Raw genomic sequence first — 23,364 nt, 5'->3', positions numbered from 1 at the left:
ATTATTGTTTTAATGATAAAATAAGAGAAATATAAGACTTAGTCTTCACCAAAATCTAATAGGAGCATGACATTTATCACAATTTTATTTATTTGTGGATTAAGTTGATATTTAGATAATTAAATAGATTTTTCGTAACTTTAGGGTACTGTAACTTCCGACTTGTTTTTGACCCAGTTATATTAGAAATTTCGAAAAATAGTATTTCCTAAAAGTTGTAGATAATTTAATGAGCTTTCTAACGGTATAAAGAGAGTCCAAATCGGATACAACTCCATATATGTTGATTTTACTGAAGGAGAGTTTAGAGTTACGAGATTTAGGGAGTTAGAAGTTAGGATTCTATTTGTTTTTATTATTTTAAAATCAAGCTTTGAATCCTTAAATCTCTCTGAAAAATTTGAAAAATTCCTAAGCCTTTGGCTGAAGGATATTCAAATATTTTCAATTAAATTTATTTTTTTTATTCAAAGCCAAAAAGAAGATTTTTATTCCTAGAACTCTATAAATAGGATCTAGCACCAAGCATTTTTCATTCATTCATCAAGCTAAGTTCAGAGGCTGCAAGTTGCTAGGTTATTGTGAGAGTGTAAACACTTGGGTTGGGGAATATAAGCTTGATCACTATAAGCTTACCAAACACTTGGGAAGTAAGGTCTTATAGCATTTCGGTTCAAGGTTTAGATTGGTCTTACAAGTGTTCAAGGTATTTCCACACTCTAGTTCATTGGTATTATTTTATTTTCTTTAAAGTTCTCATAGTCTTCTACTCAGCCTTCTAACCTTATTCCTATTCTTGGTTAGGAAATCCAAGTTCTTAAGCACAATGTTTTTGGTAAGTATGTTTTAATATGTATAGTTCCTTCATCTCTTTCATCCCTTTTTCTTCAATATCAATAGACTCACCCTTTCACAAATGGTTTTTAGGAGTGTTCCAAAGTCCCTATTCTGTCCTCATATCCCGGTAATTTTGGTAAGGAAAATAGGATAGAAATTCATTTGTTATATGTTTTATATGTTATCTTATGTTTCTTATGTTATAATAAGTGTTATGATATGTATGTTTGTAGGCTTGGGCATATGACCCATATGACTAACAAGCCCCAAATAGATTATGGGCATATGACCTGCTTAGCTAGTAGGACCCCAAATAGATTATGGGCATATGACCTGCTTAGCTAGTAGGACCCCACTAATCTAATGGGCATATGACTTGTTTAGTCTATGGGACCCCAAGTAATAATGGCCATTATAGTATGTATGTGATATATGTGTTATGGTATGTTTTTTTTTATGTTGCACTATGAATTTTTATGTATATGGCTATATGTTAGATTTTCCTTGCTGGGCATTAGGCTCATTTCTTTTTGTTTATATTTGCAGGAAAATAGGTCTTAGTGGCGGGGAAGGTTCTTGGAAGCTTAGAGAATGTGTATTGAGGCAGAATGGATTCAAGAGCCGAGCGTTTCGATTCGAGGATGTAGTTTTGTTTCTTATGGTTTTTACATGTATCTTTCCGCATTTTGTTATGTAAATCTCTTTTTAATTATGTCATGTTTTGATTTTAAAACAATGGGATCCCATATCCTACTTGAGATTTTATGTAAGTTTAACTCTTATTTTTACAAGTTTCTTAATAAAGTTATGGTATTTTCACTTGTAAGTTTTATTAAGGATTAGTATGTATAGTTTTCGTTAATGCTCCAAAAGTCTAGAATAGTTGGGTCATTACACGTTAAGACAAGGGTATGCTCAATGCCTACCTTTTCAATGCTTATGCATTTTGTTGCTAGATGGTAAGTAGGTTCGGGTTGGAGCCAAAGCCCTTATGTAATAGTCCGAGTTAGACCCAAGACATGGTAAGTATATAGTCTAGGTTGGAGCCAATATATGGTAAGTATATAGTCCTGTTTGGAGCCAGGACAATGGTAATATGGTCCGGGTTGGAGCCAGGATATTGTAAAAATATATTCTGAGTTGGAGCCAAGACAATGGTAATATAGTCCGGGTTGGAGCCAGGGCATAAATGCTGGATTCGAGTTTAGGCCAGGATCCCTTGCTGTTAATCTATTGATTAGTTATGATATGTGTTATATATCTTGAATGTTCTGGGATTTCTTAGTGCAGGTTATCATGATATGTGTAGCGTTGGTTGTAAGGTACAATTAAATCATTTGATTTTGATTTGGCTATTGTTTGAGAATTGTATGATAGGGTTGGAACATATCCAATACCCTAGTGACTGGTAGTGATAACTACCTTAGGTCAATCAATTACTGGGTTTAGTATACTAGTGTCCAAGGCTATTCTTACTAAGAATTTTTTCTTCTAGTTGTTTCATGCTGTAGGTAAGTGCAAAAGAAAAGTGGAACAGTGAGCGTCAGAGTCCGCTTGATGATATGTACATGTGTCCTGGCCTAGGGAGGTTTTTGATGGATCACCATTTTGAAAGGAAAAAGCTGGAAGTTTGTTATTTCTTATGGGATAATTATTTTGCTATAACTCTGTGGAAGAGTAGTTGTAATTCTGTTTGCTAAACTAAAAGTGTTCGCACAAGTCCTTTTTAAATGTTTTTTTATATGGATTTTCGGTAAAATGATTTAGTGTAAAAGTTAGATTTCCGCATGTTTTTGGTCTTGTATGTTGTAAGGGTTGTTACAAGTGGTATCAGAGCTCAAGTTGAGCCGATTCTGTAGATAAACCTACATGTACATTCTGCAAGATAGACTGACACTCACTGTAAGTATTGTCTTTTCATATCTGTTCCCTTTGTTTTCTTTTATTTACCTAAATTCTATAAATTATAGGTTATGGCTGATATACCTGAGATAGGCGACCTTGTGATAGGAAATGTAACACCCTACTACCTAGGGACCATTACAGTGTGCATTTTAAACACTCATAAATTCGCTAATCGTGTCATTCGGCCATAATCGTGTAACTAAGTATGATTAACAGTTTAGGGTTAAAAAATTTAGTTAAGATTCAACATCTCACTTAAACGTTTACTGTATACATTGAGATCCCACAAATATAATTTAACGGTTAATTATAGCAAAATATTTACAACCAGCCGACTTAAGCGACAAAATAGGGTTTAACCTTAGTTCCTCTTCCAACCCTCGGCCGTGGCGGTCGAGTAGCCGCATATGTACACATCGTCACCTAAGCTCTCCAACTCAAGGATGGTCCAGCTTTCTTTTGCCTTTACCTGCACCAAATAGCACCCATGAGCTGAAGCTCAGCAAGAAAACTCAATATGCTCATGAACAGTAATAACATGTTACTAAATCATAAAATGCATGCCTAGCAATAATAGCCCTATTCATGCATGCAAATATATCCAAATAATGATTGTGGGCCCTACCCTTTATATGGATGATGATCAAGTCAATCCTAATCAAATGAGTGATTAACACTTTGAGATTCCGATAATCATGCTAGGGCCTGTAGCTCTAATCAGATGAGTGGCTGATGAGTGAGTAACTAACTTAAACCAGATGAGTGACTGATGAATGAGTCACTAACATGGGCTCTGCACCCTTAGCCATGTGATGATGCAGTCATGTGGGCCTTCTGGCCCTGGCTCTAAGTGACAAGCCATTAGGCTAGAAAAGCGCTTTTAGGTTTCATCAAACTTGAGGTCAGTCAAGCATTAATGCTCGTGATGAGTCATTAAATGCTTATGTTGGTTAGATCTAATCATTTCAGCTTGTGTTGAATAGATCAATGCTATTCTTGGCTCTTAAGCCAATACCATACGGCTCATGCCGATTTCTGACTCATGGGTCAGTGCCATATACAAGTAAGCAATGCAACCAGGCATGTATCATATGTCAAATATCCAAATGTAGGGCATTCAACATGCTTACTTAAAAATCACTATCATAATTATGATTATGCACACTTACAGAGACTGAAGCTCTGATCAATTTCATATTCAATATTCATGTCATGCCCTAATCACATGTTTCTCATGCATGACATGCCTCACATACTGGGTGCAGTTTTCTTACCTTTGGTTCACGCCAAAAATAACAAATGAAGGACCCTTGAGAATGATAATTCCTTTGATCCCTTAGCGGTCGCCAAGTCATAACCAAATATTGAATCCAATTAATGAAATCAACAATAAAAGGTTCTTGACCTGAACCTCACTCATGGAACCTCGAATCATACTCAAACAGTTAGTAGATTCGATCCCGAACCTTAGGAATTGAAACCCCAAGTTAAAAACCCTCAAAAGTGCCCAAAATGTGAATCAGGAAAAGTAGGGTAGCGCTACAGCGCTGCCCCCCTAGCGCCCCAGCGCTACAACCAGAGCAGCCTAGCCCTGGATAGCGTTGTAGCACCCTCCCCTATGTGCTACAGCCCTAGGACCAAGCTGAAACATCCTTGGTTCTTCCTCCTTTGACTTCTCCATTTCCAACCTTAAAGACTTGATCCCAAACCTCATACAAACCCCCAAATGAACCCAAATATCTACTCTACATGTCCTAGGCATCATAACCTAATCAATCATAGCCAAAAACTCCCATCAATTCTCAACTTTCAAATCAAAATCCCAATTGAAACTCAATAAGAAAAATAGAGCAAAACCAGAGTTCTAATGGCTAGAAACTTGCCTCAAGCTCAGAATAACACCCTCTTCAATGGTGGAACACAACCCTAGACCCTTAAGGTCCACTTCCCTAGCTTGGTTTCTCAAATGGAACTTCAAAAATTCAAAGAAAGAAGAAGAAGAAGTGATGATCGGAAGGAGAAGGAAGAAGCTCTGTTTTCTTAAGCTTCTACAGCCTTCTAACTCAGCATATATCCCCAAGGTCAAATGACCTAATGTAGTGCACCAAAATTTTTTTTTTTTTTAGATTATTTAAATTTTGTGCTTTATTTGATTTAAATGTTAAGTGTGATGAATTGTTTTATTTAAGTGTTGTTATTATATTTAATTGTTTATTTGTTTTATTTGATGGTTTGCTATTTTATTTAATTGTTAGAAATGTTTTGGTTAATTAATTTAATAAGTGATTAAATGTGTAACATGTTATCTTACTATTAGTGTTACATTTTATTTAAGTGTGACAAATGAGGTATTTATGTGAGCTATGGTGGAATGCACTAAGGTGCATGATAGATAGTAATGCACCCTAGTAATTTAGTGTGTGCTAGTGCATGGTAGCATGGTGCACATGTGTAGATTTTTCTACACATTTTAGGTTTCTTTATTTTAGATTTAATGGAGTTATTTATTTAAAAAAAAAAAGAATAAAAGAAAAGGGAAAGGAGGAGTGGGCGTGTGACCTAGTGGGAATGCAATATATCATTAAAATGGTAAAAAGGATCAAAAATTGAAGACTATAATCATTTGGGGATAGGCTTGATCATGTTTTATTCCTTGTATCTTTTTGAAATAAAGAAAAATCAAGGAAAATAAAAGAGAAATGGAAACTTACCTTAATTTGTTTGGGAGACTTTATGAGAGGATTTGTCATAAAGGGACTAAGAAAGGAGAGAAGAGCCATTGCTCTTGTGTGTGTGTGTGGCTGCCGTGACCTAGAGAGAGAGAGAGAGAGAGAGAGAGAGAGAGGCGTGTAGAGAGAGAGAGAGAGAGAGAGAGAGGAAGAAAGAAAGAAAGGAAGAAGGAAGAAGAAAGTGAAGAGGAACCCCCTAGAGTATGTCTTCTTATTTTCTCTTTGTTTAATCTCTTTATTTGATAATATGATATTGATTTGTGTTATGTTTTGTGTGTGTTTGGATTCTTCTTTCTCCTCATGGTGGCTTTCCCATAAAACCCTAGGCTTGAACAAGGGTGTGGAGTTTGTGGTATTGATCTTTTGTGTTCTTGATTCTACAATCAAGAGAGGTAATGGTCTTTTCCTTAGCCTTATATTGTTTTTGGTGGTTGTATTTGAGGTTTTGCTAATGGTGTTAATGGTTGATTTTTGGGTAGGAATGATGTATAGGATTTGGATTTTGTGAGAGTATGATTTGTGTTTAAGGGTTGTGATGTTGATTTTGCTATGCATGAAAAATTGTAATAATCTATGAGCACATGTAAGGTGATTTCGGCCTAGGTACACCCAAGGGTGTTCTTGATTTGTTGTGTGAATTTCAAAATATTTGATCCATGTTTTAGGACCTTTGATATATGGGTAAGAGAACAAGTGGTAATCTTGGTATTTTTTTATCATGAAATGTTGTTAGATGCATGTTTTGTTTTGAATGATTAAATTGTGAGATGCATGAAAATAATGATAGAAATATGCTAGGTTAAAATAAGGCACATGTGAACATGGTATAAATTTACTATATGCTATTTTATTGAAAAGGTTTTGTTGGCTTTCATGGAATTGCAACAAATGATTTTAAAAGGATTCATGTGATTATGTTAAGTGGAATCATGCATATTATAAGAGCATAATGAGATCTTAGGCATGAATGATTTATATAATTTTTTTGAGACAAAAGTTGAGTTTTACAAAGAATTAAGCTTGCTGTTTTTTTTCAAAATAATTGGGTAAAAGTTGATAAAAAGATGAGATTGCATGCATAAACAATGTTCTTAATGTATGTGTAAATTTTTATGAAATTAAAAGAGGATTTTAAGTTTCATGTTATAATATTTTACTCAATTAATTTCCTACAGAATTTTTATTGAATTTTGAGAAAAAAATGAGTTTATAAAATTGAATATGGTGATTTTAATGATAAAAAAAATGGTTGCTGGAATTTTGTAATAAAATGTGAAGAAAGTTTCACTAAAAATGAATTTGATTAATTTTTGGAATAAATTATTTTTCCTAAGTTATGGTAATATTGAAAAATGATATTTTAATGGTATGAATGCATATTTTGATAAATAATGATTTTTCTTTATTTTGATTGAGAAAAATATTTAAACTCTATTTATTTGTGATTTTTGAATAAAATAAATAGTGGCTGAAAGTTTGTTTTAGAAAGGTTAACAATTGTTATTAAACTGTCACATATGGGTTTTTACTACTTAAAAACTAAGTCTTAAATAAATTAAATCAAAATGTATTTTCCACACTTAAAATATATTTTTCACATCATTTTGTAATACAATAATAAAATATATTTTTCTAAAAGAAACATATTAAAATAAGTATATTTATTAAATCCAAGCTTGTTGGTTAATTCTTGGTAAATTAATATTTATTTAATGAAAATGTCACATATTTTATTTTGAGCTAAAATAAAATAAAGTTTTTGAGAAATTTAATCAACTTAGAAATTTTAAGAAAAATAAAGCATGTAATATGGCCATTGATTTTCAAACAATAGAAGCAAGAAATGTAGAGTTATCGTTTTTGAAAACGTCTTTATTACGCAACGTTCCCACGTATGCATGTTACATGCAAATCAACTTTTACGTCCAAAATCATGATTATTATGCAACTATGTAATTTTTATAAAGCAATCATGTTAGTAAAATGGGTAGAACGAGCATTATTCTTTTTGGCAATAATTGCATGTTTTAGTGTAACTGTTATCATGAGTGCATGGCCCATGCACACATGAGTTGTATGGAAGGGAAAAATAGTAATTTTATGAACATAAGAAACGTTATTTTGATTATGATATAGGCTCGTTGAAAGATTGTGAAATTCTTAGCTTGGACCTGAGGTAAGGAAGTTAGATAGATTTTATGATTTTTATGGTATGAATGGTAAGGCTGTTATATGAATGAACTGTTATGAAATTATGAATGCCTTAATGTGATGAAATGTTGAATGTGATATGTGTATGGATGTTAGATACATCAAACAGAATACGATGTTAGATACATCAAACAGAATACGATGTTAGATACATCAAACAGATTTCGATGTCAGATACATCGACCGAGTTACTAAGGACATTGAGACGTGACTCCTAGGGCGGACGCGCCGAGGTTATTCAAGGACCAGTGATCTCCTGTTTACCTCATAGGGTGACATGGACAACTAGCATTCCATGCTCATCATGTATGCTGTATGTTGTGATATGATGATATGTCACATGTATGTTATGATATGTTGATATGTCACGTTTATGTTATGATATGATGATATGTCACATTTATGTTATGATATGCTGATATACTTATGTTATGATATGATGATATGTCACATTTATGTTATGATATGTTGATATGTTACATTTATGCTATGATATGTTGATATGTCACATTTATGTTATGATAAGATGAAATGTTACGATTATGTTATGATAGACCATGATGTTTTAGATGAATGTTAGTGTTTGGTTGTTTGTTGTTTTTCTTACTTGCTTGTACTTCCTTACTGGGCTTTTAGCTCACCCCCTTACTTTCCTTCCAGGTAGCAAATAGGTTTTCTCTATGGCACGCGTGGTGACGTGGGGAGTTCTTCATCATGGGGTGTATGGCGTGGGGCAATCCTATGTACGATAAAACGATCAACGTAGAACGCCATTTTTATTATGTTTTGTTTTTAAGAGACTTTTTCCTAAAATTATCAGTGGGACTCTGTTATGTAAATTATTTGGTTTTCTTGAACTTTGCATAAAAACCTATGTTTTATTTTAAACTTATGGCGCCAACTTGCATGATTTTAAATAAGTCCCCTGAGACTTTAGTAATGGACGGTATTCTTTTATAAGCTATGTTGTACGAATGTTTTGTAAGTATTAGTCTAGGGCGTTCTTTACACCTAAATGCCCCCAAGCCTAAATAAACCCTAAACAACCACTAAGGGAAAATCGTTCTTTCTCGCCTATCTCATTAATCATAATTAACACCCTTCGATTCTCGTTATTCCCAATATTCTAAAATGCTAATAAATCATATCTCATTACCCTTTAATTCCTGGTAATGTTCTAATCAACAAATTATCCCGAGACTCACCTCGAACCCTGAAATTAACCCCATTATGACCAAACCGATAACTTGCATTCAAAGATCATCTCATGCCAAATGGCTTGATCAAATTCTTATTATGATGTTTTCTTATTCATAAATCACCAACATACATGAAAATATACAAATGTGCCGTCAATGAGCCAAATTACCAAAATGCCCTTTTACTGAAAAACAAACCCAAATTCTTGCATTTATCATAATATAATAATATAATTCACATAAACATGCATATAATCATTTAATAACATAATAAATCAATTATGGCCCTCCTGACCACCTAATCAAGGTCCTAAACCTTATTAGGAAATTTGGGTCATTACAGGAACCTACCCATGATCCCTATGCCTAGGATCAATTAATATAGACTCTTTAACAAAGAGAATCATTGACGCTTCGAGTACGGTCAGCGACATCGACGTGTCATTTGACAATGGGTGTATTACATAAGTCTTTGATAGGGCCAACACACCCGAGTGACGAAGAGTGCGGTATGCCAATAATTTTATAAGAGGTGCGACCCGGGTATGGTTTCGTCAAAGATGTTGGCGGCTGATTCGGACATGCGCGATGACTTTTGTATGCAGATCAAGCAAGAATTTGGGCCATGGATCGACTTATCTCTGTTGTTGATATCATACCTCGAGGCAGAGCAGTAGATCCTGTGGAGGATCCTAAGCAAACTAATGAGGATCCTCGAAGCAGGGTGGTAGATCCGTATGACATGATCTCTCATGATCATTTTGTATTGCCAGGTTATATCCCTAAATGATTGATTTCTTATTTTGAGTTAAATCGTTGTGAATTCTTTTCTTTTCCCATCTCTTTTCCTTGTGTATGGGAAACTAGTATACTCTAATGTTTTAAACATTGTTGTATAGAAATTCGTGATAGTGCCTAACACCCGAGCCAAAGGAGGTTGAGCTGTTAACCCACCAAACCCAGCCAAGAGAGCAGCCGTTGGCTGAGAGGCAGGTCATCGCCAATGTAGAGGAAGGGGTCGAGGCTGAGGGGGAAGCCAAGCACAAAGACCACAGCCAGAACCAGATCTAATAACTTAGATAGAGGATCTAAGAAGGACTGTAGAGTCCAAGAACTTTACTTAGCTAAGATAGATAATAGTATGATAGTATTTATAGCATTATCTTTGTTACTATGGATTTTTGGTTCAGACCGGGAATTATTTGGACACTCATAGTAGTACTTATAGATTTTCTAAGTTTAATCTATAGTTTAAGAAAATATTAAGTTAACCTAAGGTTTGATTAATGTGACTGATATTAAGGATTATATTTATTATACTATAAGGTTTAGATATCAACCAATAGGATTTTAAGCACATGTTATGAATGGTGATTAAGGATTAAGTATTTTTTAGGATTAAATTTAATATGGAGTAAAGTTTGAATGTTATAGGGTCAGTCAGCAGTTTTGAATACGTTGAGGGCTTAGTCAAGGTTGTTTACCCCATTCAAACTTAGCTAAAATTGTGTAATTTCGTGTTTAAAATATTCAGCGTATGCCGATATATCGCAGCTATAGGGGGCGATATATCGCAGCACGTAGATACGGAAAACACGAATCGATGCACGGTCGCCTCGGGAACAGTGGTCCAGGCGATATATCGCCTATAGGGGGCGATATATCGCCTCCACCAGCATGTTTTCAAACACTTTTGAATTCTTTCTCCTTCAGCCATTCAAACTCCTTCATAAGTCCAGCATCTTTTGAACGAGTCTTCAGCCTCTGCTGAACGATTATTCAAATGATTTTCACCTAAAAAGCCATTATTTTTATTCAAGTAAAATCAAGATACTTTCTTTCCCAAACTCTATAAATAGGACCTAGTACCCAGCCATTATTCACCATTTGCTCTAAGTTCAGAAGCTCCTAGTGTTAAGTGAGTGTGAGAGTATAAACACCTGGTTTGGGAAAAACTATAAGCTTAAACATCATAAGCTTATCAAACACTTTGGGAAGTGAGTTCTATAGTATTTCGGTGGAGGTATAGATTGGTCTTTCAAGTCTTTGAGGTAACCGAAACTCTAGTTCCTTTCTGTATTATGTTTCCTTTCTCTTAGTCTTCTACTCAATTTCCTAACCTCATTCTTATTTTGGTTAGGGAATCCAAGTTTTTAAGCATATAAGTCGGTAAGTATGTTTTTATGGTTTAGTCTTTCCATCCTTTTCATCTCTTTCCTTCTTTCAACACACTTATGTTCATTATGGTTTTAGGAGTGTTCCAAAAGTCCCAACTCAGTCCATTATATCCCGGTAACTTTGGTAAGGAAAATAGGCTAGAATCTATATGTTTATGTTTATGTTATCTTATGTGTTATGTTATGATATGTTATGAATATGTTATAAATGTATGTATGTTTGTAGGCTTGGGCATATGACCCATATGACTAACAAGACCCCAAATGGATTATGGGCATATGACCTACTTAGCTAGTAGGACCCCACTAATTCCATGGGCATATGCTTGTTTTGTCTATGGGACCCCAAGTAATAATGGCCATTATAATAAGTGTATTATGTGTTATGATATGTCTTTACGTTTATTATGAAATCTATGTTTATGACTATGTGTTAGATTTTCCTTGCTGGGCATTAGGCTCATTCCTTTCTATTTCTGTGCAGGAAATAAGCTTAGAGGCGGTAAGATTCGTGGCGCTTGGAGGATGTGTATCGATGGTTAATGGAGTCAAGGGGCCGAGCGTTATTCGATTCGGGGATGTAGTCTTGTGTTATGCTTTTATGGTTTTAAATGTATTTTCCGCATTTTCTATGTAACTCTTATTAGTTTTTAAGTTATTTTTTTGTTTTAAAGACAATGGGTACCCATATCCTACTTATTTTATGAAAGTAAACTTTGTTTCTACAAGTTTCTGATAAATTATGGTATTTTCGCAAAAATGTAAGTTTTATGTATAGTTTCGTTAATGGTCCAAAAAAAAGTCTAGAGTAGTGGGTCATTACAGTTGGTATCAGAGAAACGGTTCTTTTGCATGAAGTTCTCCTCGATACACACGCTCAAAGCTCCGAATCGGACCGCCAAGTAAGTGTTTAAGTTACTAGTTATGTTACTTATGTGTATAGCTAACACTTTTAGTGTTTATGTTTTCAGTTAAGAATGAACGGAGCTTTAAGCAATGAGGATATCCGAGCCATTAAGGCTTTAAAAAGAATAAGGGAGCCAAGAAACACCGTAGGAGCACTAGAAAAGATCACTCGAAGATTGATCTTGTTCCACAAAGAGATAGGTCACCTTCAAGAGTCTAAGCAAATTATGATGAGAGCTGCAGAACAATATGTCCTAGTAATTAGGCTTTTAAATGATTTTCCTTCAGCAATTTTAACTTTAGAAGAAATATGGGAGAATATAAATAATGATGATGACTTACAAGCAACTTTCATAGCTCAGTTGGTTAGAGCACCCGTTTAGTAAGCGGGAGGTCTTGAGTTTGATTTTATTTTCGCAATCATAATAAGTAATAAATAAAATGAATAATGACTAAGTTCAGTGAAGGTGGATACAAATCAATGAACCAAGTTTCCTTATTGAGAGTTAGGGGGCCTTAGTAGTGGGAACGATTTTACTGATCCCAGCCCTCCCTCAATATGGTTAACTTTGGAACAAAGATAAGTTTCGAGCCTGAGAATTAAGTCATATAGGATGAGTAGAAACACACTTAGAAAATAAAGATGACTTGTTTTTCTAAGTATAGAAACCCACTCTAATAATAAATAAAGACCTATATAATTTTTCATAAGAAGTCATAATAAATAGGTCCGAGATATGTTTGTTTTAGAATAAGTTTTTGCCTTAGAGCCTATTAGGGTAAGTTCTAACAAGTTCTCGACTGTTAGAAATTTTGGTGAAGATGTCACTCCGAAGATCTGGACGCACCAGCGGAAACGCCTCCAACGTTGTTCCAACGACCAATGATGCCCTCCAGTTCGCAGAAGAGGAGTGCGTGTTACTACTAGCCACAACACGCCGACACCGCCAGCTGACAACACCGCGGAAATCGCTAGACGGCAACAACAAGTCGAGGAACTCTTGCCGCAACAACGTCAACAGGCGCAGACTCAGCCTCAGCCTCCGCCGCAACCGCAGCCGCAGCTACAAAAAATGGCCCTAGCACCCCAACAAGTTGGTCCATATGGGGGATGGCCAGTGACGAACCACATGCCACATCCAGTACCGAATATGGAGTCAGTGTATGAAAGGTTCCGCAATCAGCACGCTCCAAACTTCGAAGGGACTATAGACCCCTTTGAGGCAAAAGAGTGGCTAAGGAATGTGAAGCCAATTCTTACGCACATGAATCTTAGTAATGCAGACCGCATATCTTGCGTCTCGTCATTACTCAAGAAGGATGCCAAAATATGGTGGGACTTAGTTCACCTGACTAACGATGTCACCACCATAATATGGACAAGATTTGTGGAGCCGTTCCACAAGAAGTATGACACCTCGGCAGTCACCGCTAATGATAGAAGAATATGCTCGTCAGTTCAACAGATTAGTCAAGTTTGCACCAGAGTTGGTCCCAACCGACTTTACGAGGTTGACCAAGTTCGTCAGAGGACTTAGACCAAAGATGGAATTAGGGGTTAAGTTAGCAAACCTGGGAACCACTACCTATGCCAATGTTCTAGAAACGGCAATCGAAGTAGAAAGGATTCTGATGAATGTTAATGAGGAGAAGAAGGATTAAATGATGGTTCCAGACCAAGGTCTTTGCCTTGACCCAAGGAGGAACCCATGCTAGTAACAAGGATTTACAGGTCAGATCCTATCCTCGATGGTATATGTTCTAGTATCGCTTGATTGGTAACAGTATACTCGTATATCTCGTTAGGAATGATAGAAAAATTAGACAAACCTAGTGAAAGATTTAGAACTAGGTTTGTAACCGAGTTGCCTTCGGGCAAAGTAGTTCTATCATCACGAATAGTACGAGGCGTATCGATCAAGATTGAGGACATAGAACTAGAAGGAGACCTGATAGAGCTAGTGATCAAGGACTTCGACGTAATACTAGGCATGGATCGGCTAGCATGGCATGGCGCAACGATCGACAGCAAACGCAAGAAGGTGATGTTCGAGACTCCTGACGGCCAGAGACGATGCTTCATGGGACAAGCTTCAGGATTACGCACCCCGTTAGTATCATCTCTCAAAGCTCAACAAAGGATAGAGAAAGGATGTCAAGCGTTCTTAGCCAGCATCACGAACGTGGAAAGGGAGACGCCACTTAAGGATGGAAATGTTCGAGTTATACAAGAAGTTCCAGAAGAATTTTTCGATGACTTGCCAGGATTGCCGCCAACTCGAGAGATAAACTTCACGATAGAATTAGTACCGGGGACCGAGCCTATCTCTAAAGCACCATACCGGATGGCACCTACGGAACTCAAGGAGTTAAACAAGAACTCCTAGACTTGGGTTTTATTAGGCCAAGCCATTCACCATGGGAGCTTCGGTACTATTCGTGAAGAAGAAGGACGGAAGTATGCGGATGTGCATAGACTATCATGAGCTGAACAAAGTAACGATTAAGAACAAGTACCCGCTACCTCGGATTGATGACTTGTTTGATCAACTCCGTGGCGCAACTGTATTTTCTAAGATCGATTTACGGTCCGGGTATCATCAGCTCAAGGTAAAGGGAGAAGATATTCCTAAGACAGCCTTTAGGACTCGTTATGGACATTACGAGTTCTTGGTTATGTCATTTGGTCTTACTAACACGCCAACCGCGTTTATGGACTTAACGAATAGGGTCTTCAAAGACTATTTGGATAAATTCGTCATTGTGTTCATCGACGACATTTTTATTTACTCCAAAAATGAAGTAGAGCACGAGGAACACTTAAGGTTGATTTTGACGCGATTGAAGGAGCATAAACTTTACGCAAAGTTCAAGAAATGCGAGTTTTGGCTTTCGCAAGTGGCATTCCTCGGGCACATTATATCGAAAGATGGAGTTGCAGTAGATCTATCGAAGGTAGAGGCCGTGAAGGATTGGCCTAGACCAAAGAACGCGTCAGAAATAAGAAGCTTCTTAGGGCTAGCAGGTTATTATAGAAAGTTGTAGAGGGCTTTTTCTAAGATAGCCACTCCACTCACCAACCTGACCCGGAAGCAACAAAAGTTTAACTGGAACGATAAGTGTGAAGAAAGCTTCCAGTTGCTTAAAGATAATCCTTGCTCAACACCAGTACTTAGTGTACCGACACCCGACGATAAGTTCGTTGTCTAATGCAATGCATCAAAGCTAGGATTGGGATGCGTGTTGATGCAAAATGACAAGGTGATAGCCTACGCCTCACATCAGTTGAAAGAGTATGAACAACGCTATCCAACTCACGATATGGAGTTGGCAGCGGTGGTCTTTGCGTTGAAAATCTGGCGCCATTTTCTTTACGGAGAACGGTGCGAGATTTATACGGACCACAAGAATTTAAAATACTTCTTTACACAGAAGGAGCTTAACATGAGGCAGCACCGGTGGTTGGAGTTAGTAAAGGATTACGACTGCGAAATCCTATACCATCCAGGAAAGGCGAACGTAGTTGCCGATGCACTTATTAGGAAAAGCTATGGAAACTTAGCAGCCTTATCCGGAATTGAAAAGCCGCTACAGAAGGAGCTTATCAGTGCCGGAATAGAATTGGTTGTAGGCAAGCTGGCTAACTTGTCTATCCAATCGAATCTGCTAGAAGACATACGAAATGGTCAGAGACGTGATGAATCGCTAGCAGCACACATGGATGCAGTCAGAGAAGGAAAGACTACAGATTTCTCAATATCCAGTTAAGGTTTATTGTGATATAAGGATCGGGTATGCGTACCAGACGATCAGAGTATTAAGAAGATGATCCTAGAAGAAGCGCACAGCACCCCGTACTCAGTTCATCCAGGGTCTACCAAGATGACTCATGACATCAAGGTAGTCTATTGGTGGCCAAGGATGAAGAAGGACATAGCGGAGTATGTATCTAAGTGTCTGGTATGCCAGTAAGTGAAAGCAGAGCATCTGCGGCCTGCAGGTTTATTGCAACCGCTTAGCATACCAGAATGGAAGTGGGATGATATAGCCATGGATTTTGTGACGGGGCTACCAAAGACGAACAAGCAGCATGATTCCGCTTGGATAGTAATAGATAGACTAACCAAGTCGGCTCATTTCTGCCTGTTAGAACTTCATGCACGGCAGACCAATACGCAGACATCTACATCCAAGAGATTGTACGATTGCATGGAATCCCCAAGACGATAGTGTCAGATAGAGGATCAGTATTTACGTCAAGATTTTGGAGAAACTTACAGCGAGCTATGGGTACTAAGTTAAGCCTTAGTACAACTTTCCATCCTCAGACAGATGGGCAGTTTGAGTGTATGATTCAGATCTTAGAGGATATGCTACGCGCGTGTATACTTGATTTCGGAGGATCGTGGAACAAGTACTTACCGCTGATCGAGTTCTCGTACAACAACAGCTACCAGTCGACGATCGGGATGGCACCTTATGAGTTGCTATATGGAAGAAGGTGCCGATCACCGTTGCACTGGGACGAGGTAGGAGAAAGGCAGCTTCTAAGGCCCGAAGCTATTAGACAAGCTCAAGAAGCAGTAACGCTTATTAGACAGCGTATGCTGGCTGCTCAAAGCCGTCAGAAAAGATATGCGGATACCAAGCGACGCGATGTGGAATTCCAAGTTGGAGATCAAGTCTTCATGAAGATATCTCCTATGAAAAGTATCAAGCGGTTCGGAAAGAAAGGCAAGCTTAGTCCCCGATTCATAGGTCCTTTTAGATATTGGACAAAGTGGGAACAGTTGCGTATAGACTAGCCCTACCACCAGCACTAGCCGATAGTCACAACGTCTTCCACATCTCGATTTTACGCAAATATGTGTCAAATCCGTCTCACGTCCTCAAGTACGATACCATAGCGCTTCAGAAAGACTTAAGTTACGAGGAATGACCGGTTAGCATCCTGGATAGAGGGATGAAGTAGTTACGGTCTAAGAGCCTTCCTATAATCAAAGTCCTATGGAGCAATAGTTCTGAACACGAGGCAACGTGGGAGTTAGAGGAGGACATGCAAGGCTGGTATCCGGAGTTATGTGATAAGTAAATTTCGAGGACGAAATTCTTTTTAGTAGGGGAGAATTGTAGAGTCCAAGAACTTTACTTAGCTAAGATAGATAATAGTATGATAGTATTTATAGCATTATCTTTGTCACTATGGATTTTTGGTTCAGACCGGGAATTATTTGGACACTCATAGTAGTACTTATAGATTTTCTAAGTTTAATCTATAGTTTAAGAAAATATTAAGTTAACCTAAGGTTTGATTAATGTGACTGATATTAAGGATTATATTTATTATACTATAAGGTTTAGATATCAACCAATAGGATTTTAAGCACATGTTATGAATGGTGATTAAGGATTAAGTATTTTTGAGGATTAAATTTAATATGGAGTAAAGTTTGAATGTTATAGGGTCAGTCAGCAGTTTTGAATACGTTGAGGGCTTAGTCAAGGTTGTTTACCCCATTCAAACTTAGCTAAAATTGTGTAATTTCGTGTTTAAAATATTCAGCGTATGCCGATATATCGCAGCTATAGGGGGCGATATATCGCAGCACGTAGATACGGAAAACACGAATCGATGCACGGTCGCCTCGGGAACAGTGGTCCAGGTGATATATCGCCTATAGGGGGCGATATATCGCCTCCACCAGCATGTTTTCAAACACTTTTGAATTCTTTTTCCTTCAGCCATTCAAGCTCCTTCATAAGTCCAGCATCTTTTGAACGAGTCTTCAGCCTCTGCTGAACGATTATTCAAATGATTTTCACCTAAAAAGCCATTATTTTTATTCAAGTAAAATCAAGATACTTTCTTTCCCAAACTCTATAAATAGGACCTAGTACCCAGCCATTATTCACCATTTGCTCTAAGTTCAGAAGCTGCTAGTGTTAAGTGAGTGTGAGAGTATAAACACCTGGTTTGGGAAAAACTATAAGCTTAAACATCATAAGCTTATCAAACACTTTGGGAAGTGAGTTCTATAGTATTTCGGTGGAGGTATAGATTGGTCTTTCAAGTCTTTGAGGTAACCGAAACTCTAGTTCCTTTCTGTATTATGTTTCCTTTCTCTTAGTCTTCTACTCAATTTCCTAACCTCATTCTTATTTTGGTTAGGGAATCCAAGTTTTTAAGCATATAAGTCGGTAAGTATGTTTTTATGGTTTAGTCTTTCCATCCTTTTTATCTCTTTCCTTCTTTCAACACACTCATGTTCATTATGGTTTTAGGAGTGTTCCAAAAGTCCCAACTCAGTCCATTATATCCCGGTAACTTTGGTAAGGAAAATAGGCTAGAATCTATATGTTTATGTTTATGTTATCTTATGTGTTATGTTATGATATGTTATGAATATGTTATAAATGTATGTATGTTTGTAGGCTTGGGCATATGACCCATATGACTAACAAGACCCCAAATGGATTATGGGCATATGACCTACTTAGCTAGTAGGACCCCACTAATTCCATGGGCATATGCGTGTTTAGTCTATGGGACCCCAAGTAATAATGGCCATTATAATAAGTGTATTATGTGTTATGATATGTCTTTACGTTTATTATGAAATCTATGTTTATGACTATGTGTTAGATTTTCCTTGCTGGGCATTAGGCTCATTCCTTTCTATTTATGTGCAGGAAATAAGCTTAGAGGCGGTAAGATTCGTGGCGCTTGGAGGATGTGTATCGATGGTTAATGGAGTCAAGGGGCCGAGCGTTATTCGATTCGAGGATGTAGTCTTGTTTATGTTTTTATGGTTTTAAATGTATTTTCCGCATTTTCTATGTAACTCTTTTTAGTTTTTAAGTTATTTTTTTGTTTTAAAGACAATGGGTACCCATATCCTACTTATTTTATGAAAGTAAACTTTGTTTCTACAAGTTTCTGATAAATTATGGTATTTTCGCAAAAATGTAAGTTTTATGTATAGTTTCGTTAATGGTCCAAAAAAAAGTCTAGAGTAGTGGGTCATTACAAGGACTGTGCATGAGTAGAATGCAGCAAATGCTCAGATGTTCGAGGCATTGATGCGAAGATTTCTGGAAATGCCACACAATCCTACACCCTGAGAAGACATACGCGAACAACAAGAATTCTCGGAACGAGAAGACCCATTGGTGGGAGCAAATCCACCAGCAGATGCATCTAGAATAGAACAGTTGAAAGCGATCTCGAAATATTTTAGCAGGCAAAACCCACATGTGTTCGAAGGAACTTTGGGCCCCCTGATGGCAGAAGAGTGGGTCAGCGTGCTGGAAAGAATCTTTGACTTTGTGCCGGCTACCGAAAGGGAAAAGGTAATCTGGTCGGTGTATATGTTGAGGAAGGATGCCTGCATCTGGTGGGATATTGGTAGGCAGGGGTGAGATGTTGCACATATGGAATGGGAAAAATTCCTGACCCTGTTCAATGCAAAGTACTACAACCAAACAGTAATAGATCAGAAGGTGGTTGAGTTCGCCAACCTAGTCCAAAGGTCATCTAGTGTACAAGAGTACGTGTGCAAGTTTGACAAACTCTCAAGATTTATTCTAAATCTTGTACATAGTGAAGCCAACCGGGTACGCAAATTCATGAAGGGGTTAAAAAGGGAGATAGCTCAGTTCGTGGATACTGGGAAGACCAGCATGGATACTTATGATGAAGCCGTAGAGCGGGCAATCCTCCAAGAATCCTGGTTAGTACAAGAAATGAAGGGGCCCTACAAAGTTGAAGAACGAGACCATGTCTCCAATGACTTGGGAAGGTACTTTAGTAATCAGAGCGACCCTTCTGGAAGGATTGCATATCGAGGCAATAGAAGGGTGGGGAAGGCCAATACCCCAGGAAACTCTTGGTTTCCCAATGGTGGAAACAATAAATGAAGAATGGAGCCACCAAGTTGAAGTTCATACTTCAACAAGCAGCCAAGGACAGAAAACAACTATTGGCCACAGTTTAACAAATGCAATCGGCGCCACCCAGGCGAGTGAAACAACAACGACTACTCCACTTATGGAAAGCAGGGTCATTTCTCTAGGCAGTGCCTGACTCATGATCATAAGGGAGGAAACGACCAGCCAAAGCCAGTAAGAATTGCACCACAAGTCTATGCACTCACCCAAGGTGATAAAGGAGTTGGGACTTTTGACATGGTGTCAGGTCAGGTTCCGGTGGCCAATAGCTAAGCATATGCATTGATGGACACTTGTGCATCCCATTCTTTTATTGCTGCTTCTTATGTTGATAAGATAGATAGGAAGCTTGAGCCTATGGAAAATGTATGTTGTGTATCCTTACCTTCAGGGGAGGAAATGATGGTACGGTATTTGTAATGCCCCAAATTCTCCGATGTGTTTTAATGGAGGGAATAGTAGGCCGAGAGGGCCATACTTGTTTAATTATGCCATTAATTGATAGAATGCATGTATATGTGAACTATATTATAATATGATGTTAAATGCATGCATGTGGGTCCACATTTTAATTACAGGGGTGTGATGATAATTTGGCCCGTTGAGGGTATACTTGTAAAATTGTATGCATGTCGATGATATGTTGTTGAGACCACATTATAATGTGGATTTGTTCGAGCTATTCGGCATGAGACGATCTTTGATTATTAAGTGGCGGTTTAGTCATAACGGGGTTAAGTTCGGGGCTCGGGATGAGTCTCGGGGTGATTTTAATGATTAGAGCGTTACCAGGAATTAAAAGGTAACGAAATATGAATTATTGGTGTTTGGGATTATTGAGAATAGCGGGAATTGGAGAGCATTAATTATGATTAAAGAAATAGGTTGGAAAGGACAATTTTGCCTTTGGGAGCCTTTAGAAACCCTTAATTGACCTAGGGGTATAATGTTCTTTTTACCCCTTGGATAGATATAAACCCTTTATGGCTGTGAAGAAGAATCAAAACAGACTGTGATCAAGAGCTTACCCGTACCTTCTTTCTCCTTCATCTTCTTTGTGATTTTTGGAGCCTTGTTGAGGATTCAAGCTTGGGAAGTAAACCTTGGGAGTTTGGGAGAGTGTTCCATCCATTGAAGAGGGTTTAATCTCGAGCTTGAGGTAAGATTCAGCCATGAAATTTCTAGTTTTACTCTGTTTTTGGTTTGGTTGAAAGCTTGAGAGTTTTGATTATAGAATTGGGTATTTGGTGTGGTTTTAAGTGGTTAAAAGCTTGGGTTTTGTTGTGGGAATGTTGGTTGTGTTGTGGTGATGATTGGTGTTGATTTTGGGATTGATTTGAGGAAGGATTGGTTGTTTTTGGTTTGAGGAAAAAAGGGAAAAAAATATGGGTTCTAGGTTGAGCTGCAGCTCTGTTCTTGGGCGCTGCAACTTAAGCTGTGTGAAGGAGAAGTTGGTGCTGATGGGCTAATAGAGCTATGTGTAACGCCCCAACTCCAGGAACCGCTACAGTGCACATTGCAAACAGTACTAAACTCGTTAATCGAGTCGCTTGGCCATAATTGTGTAACTAAGTACGATTAACGGTTTAGGGGTTAAAAACTTTGGTTAAGATATAACGTTTCACTAGAATGTTTACTGTATACATTGGGATCCCAAAAATATAATTTCAGAGTTTATTACAAGAAAGCGTTTACAACAGGCCGTTCTAAGCAGCAAAACAGGGTTCAGCCCTAGTTCCACTTTCAAACCTCGCCCAAGTATTGGTCGAGCAGCTGCGTATGTACACGTCATCACCTAAGCTCTCCAACTCAAGGATGGTCCAGCTTCCTTTTTCCTTTACCTGCACCACAAAGCACCCGTAAGCCGAAGCCTAGCAAGAAAACTCATATGCTCATAAACAGTCATATCATGATATCAAATCATATCTGGCATGCCTAGCATTCATAGCTCTATTCAGCATGCAAATGAATTCAACAGATGTTGGGGTATCCAGGATAAGAAATCCTAGCCTTCTGATTGGAGGACTATCAAGTCAATCCTAATTAGATGAGTGTCGCAACACTTGAGGTTCCGGTAAACCATGCTGAGTGACCGACAAGCGAGTCACTAATTCAAATGGAAGGGTGGCTGTTGTGTAAGCCTCTAGCCTTCAATAGGTTTTGGTAAACCATACTGAGTGACTGACAAGCAAGTCACTAATTCAAATGGAAGGGTGGCTGTTGGGTAAGCCTCTAACCTTCAATATGTTCTGGTAAACCATACTGAGTGACTGACAAGCAAGTCACTAATTCAAATGGAAGGGTGGCTGTTGGGTAAGCCTCTAACCTTCAAGCGCTTAAAATGTTCATCGACCCTTAAGGTCGGTCTGGCATTAATGCTCTTTGAGTCATTCAATGCTGATAGTCGATTAGATCTAATCTCTGTTGGCTTGCGTGATACACGCTAAGGCCGTTCTGTTTAGTGAGTCAGCGCAATGTGACCAGTGTCCAGTACCACTGCCGAACTTGACTAGTGAGTCACAGCTTCACAGTTGATACTAACACCTTTGCCAAATCTGACTAATTAGTCAGTACCATGCATAGGTAAGCAATGCTATCAATGTGTATCATATGCCAATTATCCAAGAATAGGGCATTCAGCATGCTTACTAAACAGTTGCTAGCATAATTACAATCATGCACAAACACAGAGACTCAAGCTCTGACCAATCTCATATTCATCGTTCATGGCATGCCCTAATCACATGTTTCTCGTGCATCACATTTAGTCATCCAGCATGCCCCAATAATAACCATATGCAAATGGGAAAACTTGCCAAGCATACACTATGCTATCAATGTTCACATTCAACATCCAACATGCATCAATCACAGCCATGCATGTCACATATGGGGTGCAGTTTTCTTACCTTGGGTTTGAGCAAGAATTAACAAAAGAAACGACCTTTGAGAACGATCAGTCCTTTGGTCCTTTAACGGTTACCTAGTCATAACCAAAAATATAGGATACCATCAATGAAAATGAAAGCAAAGGTTTCCAAACGAATATCTAGCCTCCGGGACATCAACCCACACTTAACCAAGTAGTAGGATCAACCCCGAGGCCTGTGGAAAGCATCCCCAAGTCAAAAACCCTATTCTGGCCAAATCTGCCCTGATGGGCCACGGCTCACCATAGCCATGCTGCGGCTCACCCTCAGACAGAGGCAAAAACTTGCCCAGAAGCACACTCAGGCTGCGGCACATTACGCAAACCAGCAACAGTCAGATTTTCTTCCCCTGCATTTCCCTTGAAACCAAACCTTCAAACCAATCCCAAACCTCAACCTAACACCCAATTTAACCCCTAAACATCATCAACAACTCACCCTCATCAAAACCCAAGTTACCAAACTCAAGAACTTCCATTAATTCTCAACTAACACATCAAAATCCTAAACTGAAAACTTAATA

This window comes from Humulus lupulus, chromosome 7 (assembly GCF_963169125.1).
Source record: "Humulus lupulus chromosome 7, drHumLupu1.1, whole genome shotgun sequence".
Lineage (NCBI taxonomy): Eukaryota > Viridiplantae > Streptophyta > Magnoliopsida > Rosales > Cannabaceae > Humulus > Humulus lupulus.
This window is presented reverse-complemented; position numbering follows the sequence as displayed.